This window comes from Pistacia vera, unplaced genomic scaffold (assembly GCF_008641045.1).
Source record: "Pistacia vera cultivar Batoury unplaced genomic scaffold, PisVer_v2 Contig126, whole genome shotgun sequence".
NCBI classification, from domain to species: domain Eukaryota; kingdom Viridiplantae; phylum Streptophyta; class Magnoliopsida; order Sapindales; family Anacardiaceae; genus Pistacia; species Pistacia vera.
The window spans coordinates 366,116-380,608 of record NW_022195314.1 but is presented as its reverse complement, the minus strand read 5'-3'; the positions used below and the strand labels follow the sequence as shown (position 1 = coordinate 380,608).

At 36.7% G+C, this 14,493-nt stretch overlaps 1 non-coding gene and 1 pseudogene across 1 annotated transcript; both read left to right on the top strand.

The window, feature by feature from the left end:
• Nucleotides 1-1,686: 1,686 nt before the first annotated feature.
• Nucleotides 1,687-14,035, top strand: LOC116120226 (annotated as a pseudogene).
• On the top strand, nucleotides 1,858-1,963 carry LOC116120618. Its single transcript, XR_004126580.1, has one exon. It is a non-coding gene; the product is annotated as a small nucleolar RNA R71 (small nucleolar RNA).
• Nucleotides 14,036-14,493: the final 458 nt, after the last annotated feature.

Below are 14,493 nucleotides of genomic sequence, written 5' to 3'. Positions count from 1 at the left end.
CGAGTACGGTCAAGGTCCAAACCTACAAATATAACTTCTAACACGCTCTACAACTATGCTCCAAATGCAACTTCTACAACGCTTGGCGAGCACGGTCAAAGTCCAAACCCACTACAAACAACTTCTAATATGCTTGGAAACCGTGCTTCAAATACAACTTCTAACCGCTTGCATTGCTCAGTCAACGTCCAAACCCATTACAAATACAACTTCTAATATGCTCGGCAACAGTGCTCCAAACCTACTATCGAAGATCTACAAATACAACTTCTAACATACTCGAAGCATGATCAAGGTCCAAACCTACTATTAATATTAAACGGGCTTGAATAGAACTTACCTCAAAAAGTGAGTTCAAAGAGAAGAAAATCAAATTATATATACACCATAATAACCTACGAAATTAGCAATATAAGACAAATATAACTTTTAACATTTGCACACAGTTGTGCCTTTTGAGAAGCATTTTGTAGAAGCGTAGATACATGACGCAACTTTTTTCAAGCCATGGCTAATACAATTAGTCAGCCCTTGGTTGGCGAGAATATATGAAGAAGAATGCTGAGAATGGACAAAGATTAATGGGCCCATAGTAGTAGCCAGCTGAAGTAGATTTCACAATTTGAGCCCAGAGATTGCATAAAAATTGGCCCGTTCACGAGGAAATCCAATAAAATGATCAAATTTCTAGCCTGTTGCTGCTCCTGCTATTCTTTACATGTGTACTTAAAATAAACAAAAGGTATCATAATATAGATAAAGTTGTTCTAATTTATCTGATCAGTAACGAAAAAATCTACCTTACCTAACTCCAAAGTCCAATGCAAGTGAAGACGAAGAGAATAAAACTGGGAATATTCTGTGGCGTTTAACGTTACGCGCGCCCAACAATAGCCAGAGGAAGTTAGGTAAGGACAAATGCATGATCCGGTGCCGGCAAGTCCATCTTCACCAATCCAACTCACCCAATCATCACCTAAGTATCACATCCGATTTTCTAATACTAACTTCGCAGATCAAATACTGACAATAACGTGTACTTATTTTTTCCGGTTAACTTTCCTACTTCCCCCTGAAGTTTGTTCTAATTATAAAAATATCCATTATAATTTGCTTACTAATGGTGGACCTTTAAGATTTTGCTTGATTATCTGACATGTCTTCTCTAAATTATTACTCATAAGAGGTCACCGTCAAAGTAGGAGTGCATAAGATTGGGTCTGTATTTTTTTTTTGTTTTTTGGTAACCGAGGTGTCCGATCAGTTTACGCATATCTCAACTAACCCCCAAAGTTCATTGAACTAAGTGATCTTAAAGTTTGAACCCAAGAACTTAATAAACGAAACAAATCTTTTTTATCGCTAAGTCAACCGCTTGGTGTTTATATGGTCTAAGTTTCAAGGTTTGGTTATATTTATACATCCCTAACGATAAGAGAGGTCATGAATAATTCCTAAAAATAGGGGGTCTTGTGACATTACACAAAGTAAAGAGAGGTGAAAAATTAACCCTGTTTTGCCATTAATTTTAAAATCCCAATCCTACCCTCAAATCCAACGGGCAACTACCTTTCAAGGGCGGAGAGTCCAAGACTCCAAAGCAACGAAACACTGAGAAGACGTTCTTGCCCTTTTCAACCTTATATTTAAACTGCAATTTAAGAGAGAGCTGATGCGTTCACACTCACAGTAATACTCATACCTACACTGAAGAGCCCGCACAGAGTTAGTTGTATCCGAAAACAATAATGTCTCCTTCCTTGGTTTCTAACGGCGATTTCACTCCCGTCAAGTCCGGTCTNATCGAATTGTTGGTACCAAACTGTTATGAAAAGTTTGCACCACAAGCCCAGGAGTAGGCCATGATGAGGACACTTTCGTAATAAATCCTTGTACCTCTCCCAAGCTCCGTACAATGATTCTAGCTCCATTTGAATAAAAGTTGTGATGTCATTTTGCATCTTCGTTGTTTTTGCTAAAGGAAAGAACTTGGCCAAAGAAATTTTGGGCTAGATTCTCCCATGTGTTGATTGACCCTACTGCAAGCGAATTCAACCACCCTTTTGCCTTATCCCTTAACGAGAATGGAACAATTGCAGTCTTATACACGTATAAAACGCGTATTTATATACTTTTTAAATGACTGTTGAATTATTCGCGAATTATTCACGAATTATAGCAAAAGCAAAAAAAACTGATTGAAACAACGTCATTTTGGTGAGGGAAGAAGAAATCGGCGGGTAAGGGAAGAGATTATTCGCGAATTAACCCTCATCTCATGCGTCCCCACTTCCAGCGTAGCCCCTTACCGAGAACAGCCCCCAATGATTTTCATCCCCACTATTGAATTTCAAGATTTCTTTCATACTTTTTTTCATTTGTTGATTCTGATTTCGGTGTCTGGTGATTTTAGTTTAAAGTGTTATTTTGGAAAGGAAGGTAGGCTGGGTGGCCACTGGGGATTCGTTGGAAGGTGGAGGCACTGGGAAGGAAGGGGTGAGGGTCCATGAGGTGGTTGGGCTTTGCGGAAGTGGGAAGGGTTGATGACGGTTTGCTACCTTGCGGCAGCTGTGTGGTGTGAGACAGTGAGACTGAGTCGGTGGGTGCTGGACTGCTGGTGAAGAATAAGCGGTGGCGTTTTATACAGAAAAAGATTAACAAATCCTTTTACGAAATTATTTTATTTATTGATTAATCTTATATTTTAGGTTGCATTGTAACACTAATCTTTTATATTTTAGTTTTCGATTTAATATAATTTAATGGATTAATGGGAAGTTAAAATTTGTTGCATTTAATATCAAACTTATCAAATTTCAAATTAGTAAAGAATCATAGCTAAATATTGTGTTTGAGTCTGGAGACTATAATTTGAATATCAGTTATATATTGTATATTTGTGTTATTGGTTAATTGAATACTTTGCATTTGAAATGCTATATTGATTTTAACTAGGTAATCCATAAAAGTGTTAAAACTAAGATTGATATTGCCATATTTTTCAAAACGTATTATTGACAATGGACCGTATTAAACCCGTATATACATGTACCGTATTTTTTCCGTATCCGAATTTTATGACCGAATTTTTATAAACGTATTTTTTATCGTTTAATGTATTATACCCATAAAATTTCCGTATCTTTTTTTTACCGTACCCGTATTACTAACTAAGGTCTTATGGCATCATCTGGCACTCTATTGTGCTTGAAAGTATCACAAATCTCAAAAAAAAAAATTGCTATATGAGTGTTTGAATCATCGTTGAGCATTCCAACAAACTATCACCAATGTCTAAATCATTTGTATGATGACTGGCGTTATTTCGAAGTTGTTTGCCTGAAAATTCGGTCACCTTATGCTTGGAGTTGTACTGGTCACCAAAGGCAAAGCACAGTCTCTCAAAGCTCTTTGATCATTTGCCTCCTTAGCTTGATTGTCAATGGTTTGTTGTGTGCTTGTAGATCCCTCTTTTGCTTTTCTCGACAGCCGACAATTCTATTCAATCTCTGGGTCGAATGATAATAATTCTACGCTTTTCCAACGTCTCATAGACAACAGAGACTTCTAAAAAATTGGAAAACTCAAACTCAAGTAAATTAAAACTTAACAAAAAGAGAATTAATTTAGAACAAAAATGCTGAAAATACAAATTCAAAAACTCAAAACAAGAATAACAGCAGCAAATAAACGTAAACAAAGATTAATTAAATAAAAATAAAATTCAAATTAATGTAGAGTAGTTTTTTTACATTTTTGTTATTCTGAATCTAATAATCCAGTCATACTATATGATAAAGCTGCCTAACTCAAAGCTCTCTTGAATTAAAATAATTTTTGTTATTTTTAATTAATTTTGATGCCTTCAAGTATATACGCAAGTTTTCTCCATATTTTTGGCAAAGGTAACCACTTAGCCAACACAGATTTTTGATGACTCAGATTTCGCATGGAGTCCCCACAGCGTATATAATACTATGCCAATGGTTTAGCGAAATGCTAAATTCCCCTTGGTTTCATTATTCTATATTCTTACACTTAAAGTAATCTATTAGTGACCGTTGGATTCTGATACAGATGCAAAGGGTGCTATTATCAAACTATCATCTTATCTACACCCTTAGGTTTGCTAATTTAGCTAAACACCCTTACAATAAAACATTAAAAATTAACAAAAATACCTCCACCCATCCAATAAATGCCGAAAGCTGGCCACCACTGTCGGAGGTAGCCGAAAGTCTCTATATGGTGCACTTGGTTGTATGGTCGGTCGTGCACCGATATGACCTTTTCGGGCCAGATCTAGCCACGTTTGTTTCAACGATGGCTAATCTTGGCCGCCGTTCACGACCAGTTACAGCCAAAGATCTAGCCATTTGACTATGGATCTGGTCGGAAAATGTCAGATCCACTGTGGATATGGTCGAAAAAGCTGGATCAGCACCCTATCGGCCAGATCCAACCGGTAGTGCTCCATTACGCTAGATTTTGGCCACCTTCGACGGTAATGGCTGGAATCTGGCAAATGTGGGGTGGGTGAAGGTGTTTTTATCAATTTTTAAACTTTTTTTGGGGGGGGGTGTTTAGTTAATTAACAAACCTATTGGGTTTAAATAGTTAAATAATTAGAATTGGATTTTTAGAATAGGGAAACAAATATATTTTTGGATAGATTTCAAAAATTCTACCCAAATAACACAAAAAAAAACATTAATTCTCCCCATAAGGGTTTTTTGATTCTTGTGTTAAAAGAATTTTCCTCGTACTGTCACTCTGTTAGAGATTAATAAAAGGAAAATTCAATATTGCATATTTGCCTATAATCATTTCACTGGAGGCCAGAAGGTAAACCTTCTAACATCTTCAAATTAATTTACTATATAACTATTAATTTCGAGTTCTGAATTTTCACTTTATTTTTATTCCTTTAAAGCAAGAAACTATACTGAAAAGTGTACAAGGCATAACATTACATTATCAATTCAAGAGTCCACGTGAGTCCAGATTTCATCCCTAAACAATAGAGTACGAAAACCAAAATAATAATAAACACTAAATCACAAGCAGTAAAAAGAAAAAAAATACGTACGATTTCCCTGGTTCATCCAATTACAGGTTGCGTCTAACTAAGTCAATAATGTTGTAATATGACTCACCTCTCTCATTTACAATTAATATAACTAATCATATTGTTTATCGTCATTCATTACAAAAGAAAAGCATGTTTATATACTAGGTTTAAAGACTAAATTCTAGTATTACAATTATTCTTATTCCTAAGTTCAAATCCATAATGAATTAATAACTTAAAGAAATCATTCAGCGGTCTTCATGGATTAAGCCTAAACTGCCTACGTCAAGGGCATTGCCCCGCACCTCCGCTCACTCATTGGGAGTGGAGCCCCACCCATTGATCAGGCAAGGGACCCTTGAATGTGTCTACGTGGCCCCTTATTGTTGAAGTGTCGACATCCAACAATCTCAGAAGAAAGCACGCACATAGATTAGAGGTTAATTATATTAATTACAGAAACTAATTTACGATGATTAACCTCACTCCTCCTTTGTAATTGTTTAATCTATATTCCTCTAATTTATGCTTGTGACTGAGAGAGTGTTTTAACTACTATTATTAACTACTGAAATGGATAAAGAAAACATAATTATTAAGAATATATTATATATAATTGTTTCGAGTATTAAAAGTTAATTAATTTAACATACTTTTTAAATCAAGAAAAAAAAACATATATATATATATATATATATATATAATATATATATATATTATATATATTTGATCTATGAATATTATATAACAAAAAATTAAGTAATGCATGTTTTAAACCGTTTATCATTCTTGAGAAGCATGCTCATTGAATATAAGGCTATAGTTTCTAAATTATTCAAAATATTCATATCAATGGCATTTACAACGTGAAACAACTAAAACAAACTTCGTAAAAGACCTCAAGTTGATCCCTGATACTCCCTGGAGTTCATAGACATTAATAATTCAAAGGCTCGAAGATCTTTTGTTTCTTCAATCCGGTTTGCCAAAATCATCTCAACCATGGAAGCCCTAAAGTCTTCTCTCGGTCATAAGAGGATTTCCATGGCTACCATGACAATAAATTTAGTCCTTCACTTCTCTGTGCTTTCTTCTCTCTTCATGTCTTGCTCTTGCCTTTCTCGAATCATTTGGTCGAGTCCTCTCTGAACCACGCGTCGCGACTTGAAACTGACGGGAACTGATCGGAACTTGAGCTCTCGGCTTCCTCCGAGGAAGAAACACAAGCCTGCAGCTGCAACACAAGGCCTTGCATCCTCTCTGTTGAACCTTCTGCTTCTTGTAATATTCTCTGGAGTTTTCATTTCTCAGGCATAACCTGGAGCTTTGAAGGAGAATTGTGTCAAATAATCAGGTATGTAAAACTGGCAAGTGGGTCAGTAAAACATGATTATGTCTCGAGTTTAAAAGAACAAGTACACACCTTTAAGAGCTAGGTAAGGTTGGATAGAAGGGAACCCATTGGGGAACTTTGTTTTGTTAATTGAGCTATAGTTATTATGATGTGAAGTTAAAGAGCTTTAACAATTAATTCCCTTTATAGGGTCGTTAGGTGGCATTCATTTCAAAGAGTGGTTAATATGGAGTACAATGGAGCCCATGAAGCCTTTTAATTAAATCAAGATAAGGAGTGACAAAATTAAAATTTGGTTGGCTTCACATGCTGCCTTGTGGGGGATACAGTTCTATTCTACTTGCTTCAGTTGAAGTAGTTGATGCTAAAGTAACTCATTTAACAGAAGAAAATTATTTCAAAATGTTGCATTTTTTAAACCAGTCAACGAGGACACCCTTTAGCACTACTTAGGAAAAATGTGTTTTTCTGATCAGCTTTCGTCGATGTTCAGGCTCGAATAAACCTTCTTCCGTTGTAATGCAACAGGGGAATATAATAATAAGATAGATCGACAAACCCTTTTCACTAACTTCTCTCACAAGGAAATGTTAGCTTGCTTTGATCAAACGAACCCATTATCAGATAGGCGATATCCGTTATGACAACCAATTGTAACTATTGGTGAGAAAAGTTAGTAAAGAATTGTGATAGTGAAACTAAGCTAACGTTTCTTTCTCGCTTTCTTGTATACTTAAACGCAGAAAAATGTAACACATGATATAAGCTGCATAATTTCTACTAATTGATAATGCAAGTTATTATAAACTGGGTTATCCTCTATCTATAGAAAGAAATCTGTCTGATATTACAGGTGAAAACTGAGCTAGCATTTCTTCCCTTTCTAGTGCTTGATCACTATCATCAATTGTTGTCAGAGGCTTCTGCCTATTCAGAACCATTCTTCCCCATCATTCTTTGCTATTTAATTAGTATATATGACAAACTTGCCTATGAGGAGGCAATTGATGAAGATGAAACAAGACATTAATCACAATTAGCAGTGATCTCTAGATCTTGTACTGCTTAAAGACCACGCATGTACTAAAATGAAAAGTATAATGATGATCCTTGTACAGAAAGTTTCAAAAGAACTGCTGTGATGAGGTAAGCTAATAACACATTCAAGTAAAATTTAGACAAGGTCCAATATATAATAACATAATATTAATACGGTAAGTTTTATGACAATGCATTGTTTTATGTATGTTTCAGATGATTAGATGCACTGATGGAGTAAATTCTAATTTCTCTTCATTGATTTGGAGCTAAATGCAAGCACTTGTGGCATCCATTATGGAGAAATCCAAAAGAAGATTTACATAGCTGGAAGAGTCTTTTTATGCATACCTCCATGTATTTTGAGAACACAACAGTTAAGAAAAGAAAATATTCATACAAACGTAGGTCCAAACTACACAAATATACTTCTAACACGCTCTACAACTATGCTCCAAATGCAACTTCTAAAACGCTTGGCGAGCACGGTAAAGTCCAACCCACAAATACAACTTGTTACTCAAATGAAGAGACTCTATCTTCCACTTTGATTAATGCCTTAATAAATTTAGTGTGAGATTTAAGAATGATTTGCTGTTAAACAAGCTTGGGTAGAACCCAGGAGCATTTCACAAACACAAATTCTAACACGTTCGGCGAGTACGGTCAAGGTCCAAACCTACAATATACTCTAACACGCTCTACACTATGCTCAATGCATTCTAACACGCTTGGCGAGCACGGTCAAGTCCAAACCCACTACAAATACAACTTCTAATATGCTTGGAAACCGTGCTTCAATACACTCTAACACGCTTGGCATTGCTCAGTCAACGTCCAAACCCATTACAATACAACTTCAACTTCAAACTCGGCAACGTGCTCCAACCACTATCGAAGATCTACAAATACAACTTCTAACATACTCGAGAGCACGATCAAGGTCCAAACCTACTATTAATTAAACCTTGAATAAACTTACCTCAAAAAGTGAGTTCAAAGAAGAAGAAACATTATATGATACACCATATACCTACGAAATTAGCATATAAGACAAATATAACTTTTAACATTTGCACACAGTTGTCCTTTGAAGAAGCATTTTGTAGACGTAGTAAATGACGCAACTTTTTTCAAGCCATGGCTAATACAATTAGTCCGCCTTGTTGGCGAGAATATTGAAAAGAAGATGCTGAATGGACAAAGATTAATGGGCCCATAGTAGTAGCCAGCTGAAGTAGATTTCACAATTTGAGCCCAGAGATGCATAAAAATTGGCCCGTTCACTAGAAATCCAATAAAATGATCAAATTTCTAGCCTGTTGCTGCTTCTGCTATTCTTTACATGTGTACTTAAATAACAAAAGGTTCATAATAAGATAAAGTTGTTCTAATTTATCTGATCTAACGAAAAATCTACCTTACCTAACTCCAAAGTCCAATGCAAGTGAAGACGAAGAAATAAAACTGGAATATTCTGTGGTTTAACGTTACGCGCGCCCAACAATAACCAGAGAAGTTAGTAAGGACAAATGCATGATCCGTGTCGGCAAGTCCATCTTCACCATCCAACTCACCCAATCATCACCTAATACACATCCGATTTTCTAATATAATTCAGATCAAATAACAATAACGTGTACTTATTTTTGCCGTTAATTTCCACTTCCCCCTGGTTTGTTCTAATTAAAATATCCATTATAATTGCTTACTAATGGTGGACCTTTAAGATTTTGCTTGATTATTGACATGTCTCTCTAAATTATTACTCATAAGAGGTCACCGTCAAAGTAGGAGTGCATAAGATTGTGTCTTATTTTTTTTGTTTTTTGGTAACCGAGGTCCGATCAGTTTACACATATCTCAACTACCCCCAAAGTTCATTGAACTAAGTGTCTTAAAGTTTGAACCCAGAACTTAATAAACGAAACAAATCTTTTTAATCGCTAAGTCAACCCTTGGTTTTTTATATGGTCTAAGTTTCAGGTTTGGTTATATTTATACATCCCTAACATAAGAGGTCATGAATAATTCCTAAAAATAGGGGTCTTGTACATTACACAAAGTAAAGAGAGTGAACAAATTAACCTGTTTTGCCATTAATTTTAAAATCCCAATCCTACCCTCAATCCAACGGCATACCTTTCAAGGGCGGAGATCCAAGACTCCAAAGCAACGAAACACTGAGAAGACGTTCTTGCCCTTTTCAACCTTATATTTAAACTGCAATTTAAGAGAGAGCTGATGCGTTCCACCTCACAGTATACTCATACCTACACTGAAGCCCCGCACAGAGTTGTTGTATCCGAAAACAATAATGTCTCCTTCCTTGGTTTCTAACGGCGATTTCACTCCCGTCAAGTCCGTCTGGTGAACGGCCGCGTGGCTTCATTCTACAGTGAAGTTCAAACGACCGTATCGACCACGCGCTTCCTCCCTTCCGTTCTCCGTAATCCTTTCAAAATCGTCGACGGTCCCGCCAGCTCGGCCGCCGGCAATCCAGTCATTCCTCTGTTCAAATTTCATCGTTAACCCTGAAAAACATGTTTGTTAATGTTTATCGATGTTTTTAATTTCACAGATGAGATTAAGAAGTTGTTTCGAGTCTGTTTGGCAAACCGTCGGCAAAGCTGGTGCCAAACGACGTCAATACGCTGCCGGCGGATCAGAAGTTGAAAATCGGTGTCGTTTTGTCTGGAGGCCAGGCGCCGGGTGGACACAATGTGATCTCAGAATTTTTGGTGAGGATCTAAACGAAGCTGTAGTTTTGAAACGTGATTTGCAGTTTGAAAACGTGATTTTTGTGTTTCGTTGGTAGATTACTTGCGGATCGCGTGAAAGGTAGTGTTGTGTATGGATTTAGGGGAGGTCCAGCAGGGATCATGAAGGGCAAATACATTGAATTGACTCCCGAATACATTTATCCGTACAGAACCAGGTACGATTGTTTGTTTTGAGTGTGATTCATAGTTTTCAAATTGTTCGAACTTCTTCTAGAGGAATTATAATGCATGTTAGATTAATTATATTGGCAAAATTGAATTAGTAGTTAACAGGATTGATCCAATAGTGTTAATTGTATCACATTTGTGCAATTATTATTTATTGTGTATTGATGTTGAATAAACAGTTTATATTTTCAGTATTTGCTTTGAATAAATTATTAAGTTCAAATAGTTTTGTATAAAATAAGATATAGAAAAGCAGAAATGGTGGTTTATTGAAATTAATAATTGTGGAATTTTAAGCATGTGTTCATTAGTTTTGGGCTAGTAAGTAAATGCTCACTTGCATTTTAAGGTTACATGTTGGTATCTCATCATTGTTTGTAATATTCTTTTGCAGGGTGGTTTTGATATGATTGCAGTGGGAGAGACAAGATTGAACTCCAGAGCAGGTGAGACTGTTAGCTTGATGATTGAATGATTATGGACTTTGTTTTGAGTGTTTTTTGTAAAGTGTGGGGAGTATAATGGGCTTTATTTTCAGTTTAACAAGCTGAAGAAACAGCTAGAACTGGATTTGGATGGCCTTTGGTTATGGGTGGTATGACTCAACACACAAATGCTTGCCTCCTTGCTGAAAACTTCAGGTGTGCTATATTGTTTTCAAACAGTTTACATGTTTAGATGAAATGTATTTGATATATATATATATATATATATATATATATATTATATTATGTGCTGCTAGCAATAATATTTATGATGTACATTAAATTTTTTATTTTGGGAGTCATTGATATAATGATGGAAAGGAGTTACTTTTTGCTGTAGCTGTATCATTGGATACTTCCATATATTTGCATTAATGTTATATGTTGTATCAGGGTTAAAAATCTGAAAACTCGGGTGATTGGCTGCCCAAAACCATTGATGGTGACTTGAAATCCAAAGAGGTTCCCACATTTTGGATTTGATACAGCATGCAGGGTGAGTATAGCTGTCATCCAGATTTTGCATTTAAACTTACATCGTTGATTTTCAACCTTTGAGGTATCATGTTACAAATCTTCATGATGATTAATGTCCTTTTTTTCTCTTGACATGCTTTTGCCTAAATATGATCAATCTGTCGAAGCAGAAGTTTATGAGGCTTATTAATTTTGTTGATAAAGCTAAAAGCTATTCTCATCGCTATTACTACGGAACTCTATCCTTCTTTTCATGTTTCTATGCTTTTCTAAATCATACAACTGTATCATGGTATGAAGTTGCTATCATGCATTCTTTTATGTTTGCTGTTCAAATAAGGCACGGGATCGCAGTGAACATGGCAAACTTCTTTTGGTTGGTGTTGGAGATGATTGCAATTATATCTCATTTTAGTGTTAAGTTGTCGGAATAACACAGTTTCAAACAACTGTAACATGTTTCTTGTATATCAGATATATGCTGAAATGATTGGAAATGTGATGATAGATGCACGGTCAACTGGAAAATATTATCATTGTAAGCATTTTGACTTGATTCTGATATTATTATACTTGTTTTGAGTATAAGATTGATCATTCTCCCCAGTTTGATTTTTTGAGAAAAGTATGAGATATTTAACATGTCTCTGCAGTTGTGGCTTATGGGACGTGCTGCTTCCCATATTACTCTTGAGTGTGCATTGCAAACTCACCCGAACATCACCATTATTGGAGAGAGGTAATCTCATTATGTTAGCTCACTTTCAAATGACTTGCTTGGTTAAGATCTCAGGTTCTAATAAACTGTTGCTGGTCTAGCATTAGACATTTTTGTATCTTATGACAATTAGTGGAATTATGTATCTTTGGCACACATGATAAGTTCTAGTGACTTTACTCCCTTATCCCAAGTCACTGAGAAATCGAGTGTAAAAGGCTTGTTTTTGCTCTGCTGCACGTTTGACCAAAGAATGCATACACATGGGTATCACTTTCCTGGATATTCCAATATGTTTTCTACTTGAAATGGTATAACGGGTCAAATATTATAAGAAGATAATCTTGTATATCAGCCCACATTGCTAAATGAGTTAGCAAATACGAGAAAGATCTATGGTTTGTTATTCCTACTATTTTTGTTTCTTTGCTGGACCTATGTTACGTGTGGGAACTAGCTAACAACTCCTTGGGACGGAGTATATTGCTTTCTCTGGCTGCCGTTTTCGGGTTCGGAAATAGAAACAATGTGTCAAAGCAAAACAGGGACGGCCAGGGGAAAATCATGGGAGAAACAGGCAGGAATGAGAATCGAGGAGAGAAAAGCAGGGGAGAGAGACACGAATGGGTCAAAAAAAAAAAAGACAAAGGAACTGAAGCATGAAAGGATGAAAAGGAAGGATGAGAAAAAAGAGGAAAAGAGAGAATGAAAGAGAAGAGAAAAGGAGGGTGAAAAGGGAAAAAGAGACAAGCAAAAGCCAAGACAGGTAAAGATAAAACCAAGAAGGGAAGAGAAAAAAAGGAGGTAAAAGGGAGGGAGGAGAAAAAGGGAAAACCAATGCAGAGAACCAGGGACAGACACGGTCGGTGAGGAGATGCGAACGAGAAGCGTGGAGGCAAGCGTAAAGGAAAAACGTAGGAGGCAAGTAACTGGACCATGGTAAGTGCGGAGGGGCAAGGGAGCGGCACCAGAGGAACAAGAAACTTGTACGGATCCCAGGAAACTTCTGGAAGCGGAGAAGGAAGGGGGGCCCAACGTTTGATGCTTCCACTGTAGCATGGGTTATGGGTGCGGAGCTCTCCTTCATAGGGAAAAACTGGCTGATACATCAGTTAGTACTTTAACCTCCTCTGCTTTAATCTACTGGGTACTGACGAAAACTTAGTTAACTGTTGTTTGTAATCTGGCTATACCAGGTTGAAAATTGAGTGCTCCAGTTGATCAAGGACGGTAGGGGGCACCTCTGACCGCATTAATGGATGTGAGAGAGGACATGGTATGTGAAACTTTCCCTTCACCACCTCATTGTCACCTTATCGTCAAGAAGCTATACTGTAAAGAATTCGCTGTACCTATAATCTCTCTGGAAATTTATACTTCTTACTGTAATGGTATTGTACTGCACTGTTCGGCATCAAAACTTTTTCTTGAAATAAAATGTTTCGGAGAGATAATAGGGTGTTTCTGTTTTTGCAGGTAGTTCAAGCCTGTGATCAAGAAGGCCATGGTGGAACTTGATGGTAAGAATAATTAATGCGCACTTTATCTTTTTTAGCGCATGAGCCTAAATTATTCTGCACCGCTGCATGAACTACTTCATCTCGAACAGCTAAAGTGACAGTTTATTCCTGAATGTTTTCAGGTGCTCCATTTAAGAAATTTGCATCCTTGCGAGGAATGGGCCCTCAAAAATCGATACATTAGTCCTGGTTTGTCCTGACTTTAATATTCTTTTCAATCATTTTACCTCAGTTTATGGCTTTGTTGGCCAGTCAGAATCTGGACCTGCAGAATTAATTATACGACTCTCTTTTAGCCATCATTCATACGAAACCTAACGCGTTCATATGATTCTTTTTCCAGGTCCTATTCAATTGTGTCGGTCCAACATCCACCGCTGTTAATCACACACTACTCTTGGAGCTTGGTGCCCAAGTTTAGCGTGCTATCAAATTCATCCTCAAGACGGAAGTTCATGTCTAAAGAAACCATAACGAATTCTTGTGTTCTTGATCTCTGAGTTATTTTTGTTTACTCGTTCTATGTAAGAATTTTTTCTTTACATTTTTGGGGCTTTTAGAAGAATGATGTTTGGATAGTTAAGCATCGAGTGGTGAAACTTAAAATTTATGCATATCTGGATTTCAGTTTTTCACCTTGCATTGCTACAATCTTTGCTATATCGTTGTTGCCATGAACCCCAGAAGCCCATCATCCCGTGGGTAATGAGCTGGTCCGGGCTCCTTCTTAATAGCTGGCCTACACAAATTTTTTCAAAGCCCGTTAAAATTTGAGTTAATTACAAGATAAGACTGAGAGTTAGTCAAGATTCACCGCCGCAAGATATAGTATTGTTGGGGCGGCGGCATGACGTGTGACACGCTAATGGCTTAAGGTGT